At 43.5% G+C, this 16308-nt stretch overlaps 1 protein-coding gene and 1 long non-coding RNA gene across 2 annotated transcripts in view; both read left to right on the top strand.

The window, feature by feature from the left end:
* The window catches only part of kctd16b (potassium channel tetramerization domain containing 16b), a 183630-nt gene that overhangs the window by 35939 nt on the left and 131383 nt on the right, over positions 1-16308 (top strand). The window lies entirely within an intron of this gene.
* LOC130116994 (uncharacterized) lies at positions 9577-10599 on the top strand. The gene is made up of 3 exons (XR_008810615.1): positions 9577-9709; positions 10178-10235; positions 10380-10599. It is a non-coding gene; the product is annotated as an uncharacterized LOC130116994 (long non-coding RNA).

Raw genomic sequence — 16308 nt, 5'->3', positions numbered from 1 at the left:
GTTTGACTTGGTGTGTGTGTCATCCATCGTCATTGAGCGTTATGGAGGGCATTGCAGGGCTTCGCGGTGTTTGGCGTTTAAATCTCTTCCGGTTCTTCTCAGCAGATGTTTTGATTCTCTCTCTCTGCCCCTGTAACGCGTGTAGCATCCAGATGCTGTGCTGATAACTCTCACTGGGGATCTGTGAGGGGATTTGAATGAAAGTGACTACCAAATAGTGCATGATCTGAAATGTCGACAAGTGGTTTGGTATTATTTGTAAAAGAGCATATTTCCAATGACAGGAGTAAGGTGAGGAAAGGTAAGATGGAGATGGGTGGGAGATGAGAAAACAAGGGTAAAGGAAATGAAAAGAGCATTTCCTCCTCCCATTACCATAGACACAAACAGTTTTTAAGCCTGTCAGCGTGTCGATGTCGGCAGCTAGGCACTTCCATTTTAACGAAGACAAAATACGTAGATGGACATGTCAGAGCCATAACGGGTCATGGACACGCAACAAAAATACACACTACATGCTCAGGTTTAAGATCTTTGTACATGACAAATCCAAACGTTTGGTCCAGTCATTTTCGAAAATGTTGAAAAATTAAAACAACTTAATGTTTCCTCCATTAAGTTTACAGCTCAGAAAATGAGGTCTTTTGTAAACAGAAGACTTTAGATTTTCGGCATTCGTCACATCTGTCAACAAGCGAGGGTGTTGAGGGTGGTGTGAAAACACGTGCAACATTCTGACTTGGTGTGGAAAGGCCTTTACAGCTAAAGGGAACGTCTGTAGGACATCCTTTGACCCCAGAGTTTACCGAACAAAACCACATGAACCATCATCCGGATATATAACCAAGTCCAGTTGCACTTGATTCAGTTCCTTTGGATAACTATGACCTGGATGAATGAGAACATTCACAGACATCCTGTATATGTGTTTCATGTGAGATTTTTATAACGCTGTTTATAAATTCTTTGATAAGAATTATAAATGAGTTTCGGTTATTGGTGTATTCACCTGAGATGAAACCAAAGACAAATAGACAAAATTTTCAGACTTTCTCATTCAATTCTCTTTTCTTTCCTCTCCTCTCCTCTCCTCTCCTCTCCTCTCCTCTCCTCTCCTCTCCTCATCCCTTCTATCAGAAAATAAACAGCTTGAAAAAACAAACGGCTGGGTGGTTCACGCGTACTATAACTCAACTCAGGCCCTGGGCTCTCGTCTCTCTTCCCCCACCCGGTCCCTCTGAGCAGCCAAGTGTAGCTTTGTTTTACACAGTGCCTTTTTTGCACATCGGCCTGCAATGTATGCATATGGGAGGGGGGGGGGAGGAGGAGGATACCACATGCTGGGGCGGGATATAAACCTCGGTTCGGACTCTCTTCACCTTCCTCTCTAATTGAGGTAAAATGACTCAAAAGAAAAAAAAGTGATTTTTAGAAAACTCTACATGGTTTGTATTGAAATCTACAAGTGGGTGGGTAGGCTATGCTCTCTCACACTCTGTACCAGTGTGCTCTTTTTTCTTCTTCTGATATTATGCACGTGGGTCTCATTCCTGCATGTTTCTGTAGGTTTCATGGCTTTGAGAGCATTTGATTCTCCGCCAGTTGAGCATATCTTTTTGTTTTTTGCAGTTTTCTCTGGAGAGTTTGAAGCACCAAAGTATTGTGCCCAGAGCTCATCCCTCTGTTTTCCATAAACAGTCTCTGGCTGCTGCTTCATTGATTTCAAACATCTCACCTGGAGCATATGAAGCAGTGTGGCTGCCAGGCTGGCAAGCTACTGGCTAATGTTGTGGAGATGTGCCCCCCCCCCCACCCCACTGCTTCAGGCCTGTTTCTCAGTCTAGTGTTTTCTATGACACTCTCTCTCTCTCTCTCTCTCTCTCTCTCTCTCTCTCTCTCTCTCTCTCTCTCTCTCTCTCTCTCTCTCTCTCTCTCTCTCCTTTGTTATCAACTTAACTGTCTATTTCTGCCTTCCTTGATCTCTTTCTCTCCGTCTCTATTTCTCCTTTTATAATCTGTCTCTCACTCACTCTCTAGCACTCTTTCTCTTTTGTTTCTTTTACTCTCTCTCTCTGCATGTGTGTGTGTGTGTGTGTGTGTGTGTGTGTGGCAGCTGGAGATGGATGCAGTTTGCTTGCCTGCTGATTTTATTGTTCCATGTCTTTCACTATCTGTGACTGTCTTTTCATTATTATTGTGGTGTGTGTGTGTGTGTATGTGTGTGTGTGTCTCTCTCTCTCTCTCTCTCCGTCACCGTCTTTCACCTCCTCTCCTCGGCTCTTTTTCTATCTCGCTCCCTGCGACAGCTGGAGTTGACTATTGGCTGGTGGTACTTTTCACAATAATAGGTCCTCTCTCTCCCATTATCTGTTTCCCGATTTCTTCTTTCTCTCTTTGTCAATCTCTCTCTCAAATTCAAATTGCTTTATTGGCATGACCATAACAAAATACAGTATTGCCAAAGCATTGTACAAATAACCAACGTTAACAAATGTATCTCTGGCGGCTGCTTCATTGATTTCAAACGTCTCACCTGGAGCATATGAAGCTCTCTCTCTCTCTCTCTCTCTCTCTCTCTCTCTCTCTCTCTCTCTCTCTCTCTCTCTCTCTCTCTCTCTCTCTCTCTCTCTCTCTCTCTCTCTCTCTCTCTCTCTCTCTCACTGTCTTCTTTCTAAGGGTTTTTGCTTTTCATACTGTTCTAGTTTTCTGTCTGTCTGCCTTTGCTTTCTACCCCACTGTCATCGATCTGTCTGTCTGTCTGTCTCTATTTCTGTCAAGACAGAATAAAAATGAGAGATTGAGAGTGTTAACAATAACAACATCAGCCAAAACAGTAGCCAGTTTCAGGCGCTTATAGCTGCACCAGCTTCTCTGTTTTCCTCTCCTCTCTTGCAACCTAATTCTCTCCCCCGTTTCTCTGTTGTTGCTTTGTTAGTTCCTCATATGCACTCCACTTGTCACTGGAACATGTTCAAAGGCAGCGAGACATAGAGAGACGGATAGACATAGAGAGAGAGACAGACAGACAGACAGAGAGAGCGAGATGGTGAATGAGTGTGGGGTGGGCACTCTGGGTTACACTGGGATGCTTTGTAAAGGGACAGGTGAGCGGTCCCTTGGTGAGCGGTCCGATGGTTGATGTAATGTAAGGAGGAGGACACAAGCACAGATGACCCAGTTTAACCCATGAGGGGATGTTTAATGAAGTCTTCAACACAGAATTTGTGTGTGCAGTTGCAGGTGATGGTATGTAGCAAGAATAAAGATCACAAAATAACAATCAAATACAATGTACTTAATTCGAACAGTTTTTGCACATATCACAATCCATATTATCTCCATGTTTGGCACATATATTATTCCGACTCAAGACATGAGCATATCATCAACTTCCAGGTAACTGGTACCATGATCCACATCGCTGCAGCGTACAACAAACAATAGTAAATACACGTGGCCACCAATTTATTGCACACGCTTCACCATTCAAATCAAAGACAACATATGGAGGATGCCAGTCAATGGTATGGTGAATGCTGAACTAGCGATCTCCCCGCTTCCACAACACAAGCATATGCATAATCGCCAGGTAAAAAGGTTCAGTGAAAGAGAGAGAATGGAAACTGACAACTCAAATTTACAAGATGCCCATGGGATTTGTAATGTTCAACGGAAGAATTGCTGCCGAGACATTTCAGGTTCAAGGCTTCAAACAAACAAAACCAAACTTCCTACCAACCCGCCAGGTAGTATCCACTGCCTAATTACTGGGAGTGGAGACAGGCCATGACAAGCTAGCAGATGTGGGAATTAGAGTGTCAGTGGATGAGGAAGAGATTGAGGCATTTGTACATATAGGGAGGGGGGAGGGAGAGAGAGAGAGAGAGAGAGAGAGACAGACAGACAGACAGACAGACAGAGAGACCCCTGGAGTACAGGAGGCACAGTCCTTCGCTAGCTGTGAGGTGACAGGTAGACGGTACTGTCATAGTTTTCTTTTTGTCGTAATGGATAGTTAATGTTAGCTCACAAACCACATAGCAAAGCATCAGAGTGGATTGATAACTATCGAGCAAAGCATCATGAGGTCACATCATTTTCTATTGCGATGAGGAAAGAGAGATTGATGGAGAAACTCAGATATGACTGTCCATCGGAGACATGCAAAAAAGTTGTTCTTGTTTTGTTTTGTTTTTTTGGATTTTGGGAGTGTTTCCTACAGAATGGTTGAACTTAAAGTAATGAGATTTCAATGGGGTATAACTTACACACAGCTGCAGATAGCTTAATTATTTAATTACCATTATTGGCAGATAGTGACCTCCGTACTTTCTTCCATCTGGCAACATGACCTTTCACCTTGAGTGATCTTCACGGGTGAGTTGTGTCTTTCCTTGTACCACATGTTGATATGAGACATAAGAAGCTTTATCTCTCACTTAGGAGTTGCAAGCAGCTTATTATAGCAGGAAAAATGGGATAGCCCATCGGGGGCGGGGGGGGGGTAAAGGGGGCTGAACACTGAGTTGTTCCTTTTTATGTTGTGTGTGAAATTGTTAAAAGTTGTTCCACAATTCATTTGTTTTTACATTCAAGCCCCTCAAGCGTCGCTGAACACATTTTGACTTTAGAGCCCTGCCATCATATTTTTGTCCCCCCCTCCCTCATAGAGACGGACCGGCAAACCATGAGTGTGTGAATGAGTGCATTTATTTCTCGGCCCGTGAGTTGCTTTACATCCACAAGGCATGAAAAATTAAATGAGAAATATTCTAAAGTCCCAGTCTAAGTGAAGATGTAAGTTGGAGCTCTACAAGACTGTACGACAGCTCTCTAAAAGGATCACGCGTTAGGGATTAGTGGGGCTGAAGCCATTTGTAAGAGGGGCAGGGGGTCTTGTAAGTTTTATTTCTGTACTAAGTTGGTAGGCACTGCTGGCCAAGTGTGGAAATTGAAAAGGTACAGACGTTAGGGCGTGCTAGTCGCTCAACCAGGTAAACACATTACAGTGTGGGCTGAGGCCCGATCACATTGTTCGGGGTTTAACATGACTCCTGGCCTTTGCTGCATGTTTTTGACTCTCTCGCCACACAATTTTTTCCCCCGTCTCTCACCTTTATGCTATCTGATAAAACAAAGATGGCAAAATTTTCACATTTCTAAGAGAGGACATACATAAGTTTTAAAATTTTACTCAAAAAGTAAAGAATTTTGCAAAACTATGTGCAGCTACAAATGACTGCATTACACACCTATGTTTCTGCCTGACCTCTGACCTCCTAGAGAGATACAAAAACTAGGCGTCTGGGTCATGGTCTATTCTGTTGCCTACCAACACAGCTTGGTCGGGTGTCTCTACAGACACAATTGTCTGTGTCTGCGGGTGGGAAGCCGGATGTGGGTATGTGTCCTGGTCTTCTCCTGATCTTCTCCTCTGGTCGATCGGGGCGCCTGTTCAGGGGCAATAGCGTAATCCTCTCACACGCTACATCCCCCTGGCCAAACTCCTCACTGTCAGGTGAAAACAAGTGGCTGGTGACTCCACATGTATCGGAGGAGGCATGTGATAGTCTGTAGCCCTCCCCGGATCGACAGAGGGGGTGGAACAGCGACTGGGACAGCTCAGAAGAATAGGGTAATTGGCCGGATAAAATTGGGGAGAAAAGGGGGGGGGGATTAAAAAAAACTGAAGAAAGTAGTTTTCCAGATAGCACTTTCATATTGACCGTGGATACTTTTGTCCCTGTCACATTTGCACAGACCACATTATGCTTGTGTGTATTCACTATTTCTCCCAGAGAGCATTACAATCTAACCAAACATTCATACGTGCAGGCAAGGGCTCGGTGTCCCTTTCTCTTTCCTCTCTGTCTCACTCTCTCTCTCTTACACACACACACACAAACAAACAAGCAAGCACACACACACACACATTTTCTCTCTCTAATATGCAGACACACCAGTACACAGAAGGTTGTCAGAGGCTTCAGATTTGATAGTAGAGAAGAGGACCCAGTAAGCGTTTCGATGGATTCAACAGACGTTTTGGTGTTTACCCTCCCCTCCTGCCCACTCGGTGCCCCAGAGTCATCTGCTTCGTCTCAAATGGATATGAACTATGAAAAATGTATGCACAGACATACAAAGAGTGTATAGGCAGGCAGACAGCGACCGACTGACAGTAGACCCAAGACAGAAACCCAAGCAGCATGTAGATTAATTTCGACAAATAGATACATGGATGGACGGATATTCCGTCTTTTTTTCTGTCTGGCAGGGGTCACATCCGCACTCACCAGTCATTTTTTCCTTTTTTACTTGTGGTGCTAAATTTTTCTTGAACTCCTAACAACACAAAGACAACAATCTGACTTTTACGAGCAATATCCATCAGCTATTTGCTGCATGTGTATGCATGCTTTTGTAGCACACAGACTGGCATGCATATTTATGTCTAAATTTGTATATGTAATTTAATGTGTGTGTATGCGTGCGTGTGTAACACGGATAGGTGTCAAGGAGAGAAATGTGGAAGGACAGATGGATTGAGAGAGAGAGAGAGAGAGAGAGAGAGAGAGAGAGAGAGAGAGAGAGAGAGAGAGAGAGAGAGAGAGAGAGAGAGAGAGAGAGAGAGAGAGAAGAGAGTGAAAAAATTGGAGACTTTGGCTAAGTGTGACCTGAGTTCCTGGAATCATAACATTACTGGAGTGCTATTCAGATGTCCGATGGACTTGGCCATGGCTGTCCGGGGAAATGGAAACGCTTATGCACACACATATAGACATGCATACACACACGCACAACACACACAAATGCAGCCACATGTATGCACACATGCGCGCACACACACGCACCCCCTGATGCCTTCCCGTAAGACAGAAGTCAATTACCAGTCCCAGAGAGGACGTGAGTGATGTGGGGTGAGTGTGGGGCGGGGTGATAATGTGAATGGAGATCTCATATATGCGACTACCCGCCAACTGGAGTGATGACTCTGAGGTCATGCTGCGTGGCAGGCCAACTTTATTACAGTATGATGAATGTGAGTCTGAATAGATTCATTTTGGGACGACGAGGTGCTAGAAGCTTCTGCAACAAAGACACGACTTTACGATAAGGTTAATGCTAGATTTCATAGAAAAATCCATTCCAATTGGCTCGAGAGTGTTCCTTGGGGTTTCAATCTGCTGCATTGTTTATGTGTTAATCAAAAACGATTCACTTTGATGCATATAGTTGCTAATCCAAATATCTACTTGATCTTTTCATAAGTTAGAGAGGGATTATCTATCCATCTGTCTGATGATCTAGTGGCATTTCTGACCCTTCTGTCACCCTAGGTGAGATGAATATATACATACTATATACAGGCTCCGCAAGTTGGGTGTGAGATGGAAGAGAAAGAAGAATTCTGGAGTGAGTTGAATGAAGTGTTGGAGAGTGTACCCGAGGAGGAGAGAGTGCTGATTGGAGCGAACTTCAATGGGCATGTTGGTGAAGGGAACAGTGGTAATGAGAAGGTGATGGGTAGGTATGGTGTCAAGGAGAGAAATGTGGAAGGACAGATGGTGGTGGATTTTGCAAAAAGAATGGAAATGGCTGTGGTGAATACATATTTCAACACAGTGACGTATAAGAGTGGAGGAAAGTGCACACAGGTGGACTATATCTTATGTAGGAGGCACAATGAGGGGGACCTTGCTAGGCAGCATCGGATGGTGGTCTGTAGGATGAGTCTGGAGACCAAGAAAAGGAAGAAAGTGAAGGCAGAGCCAGGGCTCAGACGGTGGAAGTTGAAGGAGGAAGACTGTTGTGTGGAGTTCAGGGAAGAGTTAAGACAGCCACTGGGTGATAGTGAAGAGTTGCCGGATGGCTGGGCAACCACTGCAATAATAGTGAGGGAGACAGCTAGGAAGGTACTTGGTGGCTCCATGGTGTTTTAAGCCCCCAACGTACTCTTCCAGGCAGCGCTGCATGGAAGGCACTCCCTGCCCCCAACAGGTTCATCCAATCAAAATGTTTAAAAAAAAAAAAAGACATTCTTTGAAATATAGCCAACACTAGCTGCTAAGGATTTTCTGTAACCCAACAAGCTACAAAGAACTGGTAAGCATCCAGACTTTTAGGTCAGCACCTGTGTATGGGGACACTCCGTTGGTAACATAGTGGTACAGATCGTGTGGATTGAACTCGGGCAGACTGTACGATTTTGCTAGATCCGTGAACACATAGGTAGGAAGAAGGTACAGGTCGGTAGCTAACCCTGCTATCGCTAGCTTCTCCACATATCGCTCTTTGTGCCGTCCTACAAGGTGACTCACTTCACAGGACAACATTACTCTGACTATTGGTAGCCATCACTTAAATTTAAACTATAATAGCTACTCATCCGTCGCAATATTTTGTTTTATTTTTGAATTTCCCGGTCTATCACTTACTGCCGTCCGTCATGGCGCAGTCTCCCTCGTCACGTGATGATTGTTACGTGTCTGCAAAGGGTGAATAGGTGGCTCGCCATCTTGGGGTATGAAAGACCAAGCCCTGGATGATACTCGGACGCAATACAAAACCCAGGGTCCGGGGATGATTAAACCAACAAAATACTCAATTTGGATAAAGAAAGAAACAATTGTAGCTCACTGCCATTTCAAAGTAGAATCTTTTATCTCTCGTTCTAGCGGCTTCTCTCAAGCGTTTGCCTGGCGTTCTGAAACCTAGCTAGTTCTTGAACGTCCTCCCTCTCGAGCAAGGCAGCCGATTGGCTAATCAGCACTGCGTTTTAAGAAATAGCAATCTGAACCAACAATATGAATTTATTGGTACCATGGATTACTTATCTACCGTTTACTATTTGCAAACTGAATGATTTATTTATTTATTATGATTCCACTGTAATTATATGTAGGTTATTTTAACCTGGGTTACACCAATATTTCATAAAACACTACATCTGACAAGTTTATAACACAGCACTGTTAGGAAGCCCTTCCCGCACCCCTAGCTAAATAGCTCCCTGCTGCCTACTCGTCAGCCCTAATGAGCAACTAGTCTAGTCAGTTAAGGCAAAATGGCTGCAAAAAGTCATTCACATTTGAGCCTATGTTTTTCTGTTAATTTAGAGTCCAATAAAGAAAAAAATGCAAGGAGCCCAACATTTTAGGTGGGGGAAGTCTCTGAAATGGCCACGCCCACTTTTTAGGCCTGGAAATCAGTATCTCGGCTCCTGAATGTCGCAGAGAGCTGATCATGGGATCAAAAGAAGCAGAAGCACCACATTTATATAAGCATTATGAACAAACATATACCCCAAAACCTTTACTTTTTCAGATATTTTAAGAAAACTAATTTTTACTGGTCACGTTTCACGTATCAGCTCCTGAAGGTTGTAAAAAGCTATATTTGACATGAATCTCATTCGCTGCCTATGTTATAAAGCATGAAGCACAATACACACACGAATCATGAGTTTAGAAAATATCTTAGTTGTCTGTGGTTCTTCTTATCACTTGGGATGTAATGCCGCCTCTGACCACAATTACAAATTGGCGCTGTTTGTTTATCAAGTGGTTGATTCTACAGGAAAGGAAGCAGAAGTGCACATGTTTCAGTAAAGCTAGTTTACTGTAAACATTTGCCAAAATATGACATGCATGCCTCATCTGGCCTTCATATCAGTGAGTTAATTTGTTCCTGACCTCGTGGATGGATGGTAAGGAACAGTGTTGTTTTATTTTTGTATGTTTACCTTGTAAAACATTATTTTCACCTTAGCTCATATGTGTAGGCCTAACTAGCCTTGCAAGCATGACTTGCTCGATACACTCGACAGCACAGTTGCACAGTTGTAGTATTTGGCTAAGGCATTACCTACTTTTGGACAGTTGGTGTTTGTGTGTCTGCTTGCTCTACACATGTTGGTTAATTTTGGGCATTTTTAGTTGGCTGGTATGAAAGGGTGAAAGTATTTGTAGTAACAACACTTTTATTATGCTATATTTGGACACACTTTTATTGGACTATATTTTGTATCTATGCAGAAGAATAAATAACATTGTTTATTGCATGCTATTTTTGTGGGAGGGTGGATGTATTGTGCCATACCAGTGAAACATCACTCTGTTACAAACTTGTGTACAGAAAAATCAAGTTTAAATTAGTTCTGATTTTCCATGATCAGATGATCCCCCATCCTAACTATGGAACTAGGGAACAAGACCCTGTGCATTGTCTGCAAGGTTAGTTTTCACGTGTGTGCTTCAGTAGTATAATGTTTATGACATCAATGAGTCCAACAGTGTTAGTTTTCATGCGTATTCCTTCAGTAATGTAATGTTTATGACAGCAATGAGTCCAACATTTCATTTCTAAATTCATGACAGGAATCTGGTGGAAGGGACATAACTGCTGTCACAGCTCCTAAGCTGCTTCACCAAGTAAAACTGTTTGAGGAATCCGGACTGATCACCAATGATGCGGATATCAATCTTTCACAGAGACTGTCAGCTGTCAATGCAGAAACTTTACAGGATGGATATAAAATCCACAAGAGTTGCTATGATCGCTATAATAACAGCCATTTCAATTGTGCGAAGGATCGTAAACGGAAATGAGAACTGGACCTTGCAGATCACCAGACTATTGGGGCAAACACACGAGCAAAGGCTGGGCCTAGTCTTGCGTTTGGAGCCGAACTTTGCTTCTATTGTGAAGAGCCAGCCATTGAGAACCCTCGGAAGAAGGACAAATCAGAACCATTGTTAGCTGCTGCGGGAAAAGAAAAGTCAGCAAAACATGTGAAGGATTTCACAGACAATCTAGAGATGATGGCCAAAGTCCTGAATGATGGCAAAATACTCAGATTACTTGAAACTGATGTTAGATCACGGGAGTTATTCTATCACAGGAAGTGCCACTCAAGATACCGTAACAGGTGAGCCAGCACAACATACCCTTTTAAGTTCAATTCTTAAGTTGAGCTATAGTCGGGCCATATATATATATTTTAATAATTTGATTATTTCTTCTTACTAGATACAGTTCAGCGAGCTGCAGGATAAAGCAAGAAAGAACTTCATCACAGAACTCCCCAGACATGATCCAGTATGCTGAATATATCGCCATGGAGGAAGTAGGGAACTTCATTGATGACAGCTCAGAAAATGTTTTTGATCTTCACAAACTCGAGAATATTTATCTGCAGAAAGTTGAAGATTTGGGCTTCGACCGGCCCAAATCTCACTCTACACGATTTGCTGAGAAACTCTCGAACAGCTGTCTGGACATAAATGTAGTGCAGAAAGAGACAGGGGCACATTACAGGGTTATTAAGAAGGGTAGTTTGGACAATGTAATCAGTGACAGTGACTTTTTAGATTCACTTTGCAAAGTCACAAAACCTGTTCGGGCTGAAGTAATAAAGAATCGAAGAGACAGTGAAAGCACCCGACTTTCAGACTTGTCTACAGAAGGACTACGGATGAAGAGCAATTTCAAACTGAAGATGCTGATGTCACTGCTTTGTGATGGAACCGCACGATATGAAGATCTTCCGATGCATCTCGAACAACTGTGCCAGACCGTAAGTTTCAACACCAGGATCAGACCAAATACAAAGAAAGATTCACAGCAGTCAAGCTCTGTCATCCAAAAGAGGCACAGGTCAGTGGAAGAGCCTGTGAATCGATATCTGACCCTGAAGCTCTATGCAATGACGAGAAGCAAGAATGTGTTACAGACAACATTTGAACTAGGTCTGACACATTCCTACTGTTCCACCCTTATCTGCATTGACGAAATCTCCCTGTCAATGAGAGAGCTCTTCCTAAGATCACAGGGAAAGGTGCTACCCCACGCCTTGAGACAAGGGTTATTTACCACATTTACAGATGACAACATAAATGAGCAGAGTTCATCGCCTACAGCATCTAAGAACTGCAATGCTACGGCAATGACTTGTCTACAGTTTCCCCGTGTAGCAGGGGAAGGCCTCTCAAGGGAGAGAAGATTTTCCAGGGACATTAACCCTAACACACCGGGCTTGGAAACAGTGTTGGAGGAATATCTGAGCGTAATGGAGCAGAAGGTCTTTAAGGAGTCTCGTCGCCCTCTACAGACCATCAATGTTGAAGAAGTTGACGCAGAGCTAAAAGTCGTGTTTCAGAAAAGCATGGAAGAGGAAGAAGAGTTTTTGATGGTGGCTATGAAGAACATTGGATCTGATGCATTACAGCCTGTTACTTGGACCTGTCACCATGCTTCAAAGGAACGTGACCAGACAGATGTTCCCAAAACAATCAACTGCATCCTGCCAGTGATTGACCATGCTAGCAACACTGAACACCTTCAGCTCCATGTCATGAGAATAGCAGTATCATACACAAGATATCTTAACCCAGGCCAGGTTGCAGTGGGTGGATCCGATCAGCCCCTTTATGCCATCAAGAAGATGATACAGTGGGCCATGGGGGAAGAGTTTTCTCATTCATACTTCACGTTCATGGGTGGGCTGCACCTTGAGAAGGTTTCTCTTGTCTGTGTTGGGCAGTTGATAAAAGGAACTGGCCTTGATACCATCTTAACCTCAGCTAATCTGAATATCACAGGTCTGACAACTGCTGTCTGCGATGTGAATTCCATAAAGAAGGCTAGATACTGTATTCAACTCCTGGCTGTGGTGCTGGCCAAGAAGAGAGATGAAGCATTTCAGGCAAAACGTCTAGAGGACAACAGTTTGACTTGGAGTAACTGGGTGGCCAATGAAAACAGCCCCATGTTTCACTACTGGAACAATGTTGTTGACACAATCAAGAAGGTTCTTATCTTCATAAGATCCTTTCGAGAGGCAAACTTCATCATGATGATCAGTGCACTTGAGCAGCTCATTCCTCTTTTCTTTGCACTTGATCATACACACTATGCCAGATGGGCATCAGTGTTTCTTCAGGATCTCAAAGAGCTCAAATGGAGACACCCATACTTGTTCAAGGAATTTCTTTCAGGCTCTTTCACAGTAAACACAAGAGACAACCCATTCTCAAAGATTGCATGTGATCAAAAGCAGGAACATAACATAAAGGTCATCAAGTCTGACACTGGATATGTCGATATCATCAATCGGGAAGATCAAGAGTTCTTCAGGAAACTCGAACTTGCGCTACCCGAAATCCAGCGCTACCTAGATGAGGTCGAAGGTCAAGATCCATCACACGGGCACAAAGAAATGCTGGATTCCTTCAAGGAAACATTTTCAAGCCACACACTCAAGGTGTACCAGGGTATCCTTACCAACCCGTTCGATGAAGCTCAGTTCATGAGGTTGAACTCATCCATTCCCTTCCCAGATGTCATAAGTAAAGACTCCAGTTTTGTCTTTACAGTCGGCAAAACTCAGCATGACCAGTTTGTGCAGGAGCGAATTGTATTAAGTAAGAAGGATGTCAATGCAACCATCTCACGAAATGCCCTGAAACTCCCAAGTTCATGTGCAAAAGTCCAACTCGCTAGCCCTGCAATCAAGCCACCCAAAGGAACCTTTGCAAAGCTGAAGGAGGCCTGCAGATCAAGAGAAGAAGAGACAAGGAAGTTATTTGGTGGTGAATTCACAGGTGAAACTAATTGATATAAAGTCAGTTATTCAAATATTTTAGATGTTACTTAAGTCTTACCAGATTTTTAATACAGTGATATTCATTGATTCAATTTCACATTCAAGTTAATTGATTTGACAGTAAGCCCAAGAGTTACACTTAGCTTAACTATTCATTTCAATTTCAGGTTTACCCGACGCCTTGTCAACAAAGGATGGAGATATTTATCATAGCCAAAAGTCTCAAATTCTTAAGGACATCGGTGTACAAGTTCAATCTACATCCTCAGAAGGACTTGTGATAGATTTGTCTGTGCAAGTACGAATCATGGCAAAGTCTCTCACCAAAGGCATGACATTCCAAGACTTTGTAATCAAAGTGTTGAACAGCATTGCCAGGATCGGTCATGAGAAGAAAGCCAATCGTATTGACATTGTGGCTGACCTCTACCAGAATATGAGTATCAAGACTGCGACTAGGAAGAACCGGGGATCAGCAGGTAGTTCACAGATGGCTTTCAGTGAGAATGACACCATGCCAGAATCTAAGCAATTCTTTGAAGCTTTTCTGTCTAATGTAGACAACAAAGTAGCCCTGAATCTAATGTTCGCCAGGATTGCTAAGGCACAAGCGTGGAACTGGGACAAGGAGTTCAGCATCACCTACGGCAGAAAGGTGCTTGCAAACTTCGGCGAAAGCTTCGAGATCCAGCTTTATGACAGCATAGATATGCTTGAGGAGGCTGACAACCGCATCGTTTGCCATGTGATGCACATGCTAAACAAGGGGATCAAGTCAGTTACAGTTAGAACAGTCGACTCCGATGTGGTAGTCATCCTACTAGGGTTCACTACACAGTTCCTATCAGTATGTAATGACTTGCAACTTATAGTTGACTTTGCAGTTCCTGGCAAACGCCAATTCTACTCAATCACAGAAGCACACAAGAAGCTTGGTGGAGATGTGGCCGATGCCATGCCTGTGTTCCATTCTTTTAGTGGCTGTGATTCTGTGAGCGCCTTCTTTGGCCACTCAAAGACTGCTCAATACAAAGCCTGGATAAACCACAGTAAGTCCACAGAACTCACTGCTGCTTTGAGAGGACTAAGTTGCTGCCCTAGTATCGAGACAGTTAAGGAAAGCATGGAAGTTATTGAGCCCTGGGTAATGAGCTGGTACAACAAGACTGGACTGTACAACTGTGTCAGTATAGATGAGCTCAGATTCCAGCTGTTCAAGCACTCAGTTAATGATGAGCTGAGAGACCTACCCCCAAGTCAGGATGCGCTTCTACAGCATCTGTTGAGAGCTACATTCCAGGCAGGATGGCTGTGGGGAAACAGCCTGCTACAACTCCCTTGTCCCCCTGTCATTGAATGGGGTTGGACTACCGAAGGAGAGGAACTCTTCGTCAAGTGGAGCACAGTTTCCACAAGAGATACATTGTCTCAAGTAACAGGGGTGTGTAGTTGCAGATCTAATAAGTGTACCTCATGTTCTTGTGCTGGCAGAGGGATGAAATGTCTCATTTATTGCAAGTGCCTCAGCAAGTGTTTGAATCCAGTCTGATGGGATGTGTGAGGTTAAAATAAAGATTTTTTTGGACCTCACATGGTTTGCTTTGTTTCTTTGGTGGTTACTGGGTTCCTCCTCTTATAACAAAGAGTCAACTTGAATACTAGCACTCCATGAGTAGATGTAACACTTTTACTCAAACAAACTGTATAGCCTTCTTGCACAGATTTGGCTAAAGTTGATTGCATGCTGCTGATCAATTCAATGGAAAAAAGAACATGTTCATGAATAGCTCAAAACGTGAAGGTTTTAGGGCATACAGTATATTTGTTCAGAGCACTAATATAAATAGTTATTTCCACATCTTTTGAGCCCAATATCAACTCGGGGCAACCTCCGAGAGCTGAGCCTGAGATATAGTCCCAGGGCTAAAAAGTGGGCGTGGCCATGTATGTGACCAGTGAAAATTAGTTTTTTGTAAATACCTGAAAAAGTAAAGGTTTTGGGGTATATGTTTGTTCATAATGCTTATATAAATGTGGTGCTTCTGCTTCTTTTGAGCCCATGATCAGCTCTCTGCGACATTCAGGAGCCGAGATACTGATTTCCAGGCCTAAAAAGTGGGCGTGGCCATTTCAGAGACTTCCCCCACCTAAAATTTTGGGCTCCTTGCATTTTTTTCTTTATTGGACCCTAAATTAACAGAAAAACATTGGCTCAAATGTGAATGACTTTTTGCAGCCTTGACCCCATATTTGCCCTTAACTGACCAGACTAAACCCCACGGCCCGGGCCCCACACTCCAAGAACATACAGGTATAAAGTCAAATCAGGGGAAGGTTACTTTTGCTATTGCACTCCAAACATTAGCAAACCACTACATACACATGGAAACCGACAGGGTCACCTAACGCCCCCTCTAACCAGGGAACACTCCACTCTAGTCACCTCCGACGCAGGGAGCACTCGCATAATCCCACAATGAACCCTAGTGCACTAGGGTACTTGGAAGGCTGAAGGCCCGGGCCGCTGCAGCGCCCACTCCACCACTGAGCTCGGCCGGCAGAGGCTAACCATCTAGTAGGCTATTGGGCGCCAGCTTAACCTACACAGTGAACATGAATACATAACAAAATACATAGTCCGTTTGGTCGGCCGCAGGCCTACCGAAATTAAAATATGTCCAATGGACTACAGCCCAGATACT

The sequence above is a fragment of the Lampris incognitus genome, chromosome 8 (genome assembly GCF_029633865.1).
Source record: "Lampris incognitus isolate fLamInc1 chromosome 8, fLamInc1.hap2, whole genome shotgun sequence".
In the NCBI taxonomy this organism is placed as follows: Eukaryota; Metazoa; Chordata; class Actinopteri; order Lampriformes; family Lampridae; genus Lampris; species Lampris incognitus.
This window is presented reverse-complemented; position numbering and strand designations above follow the sequence as displayed.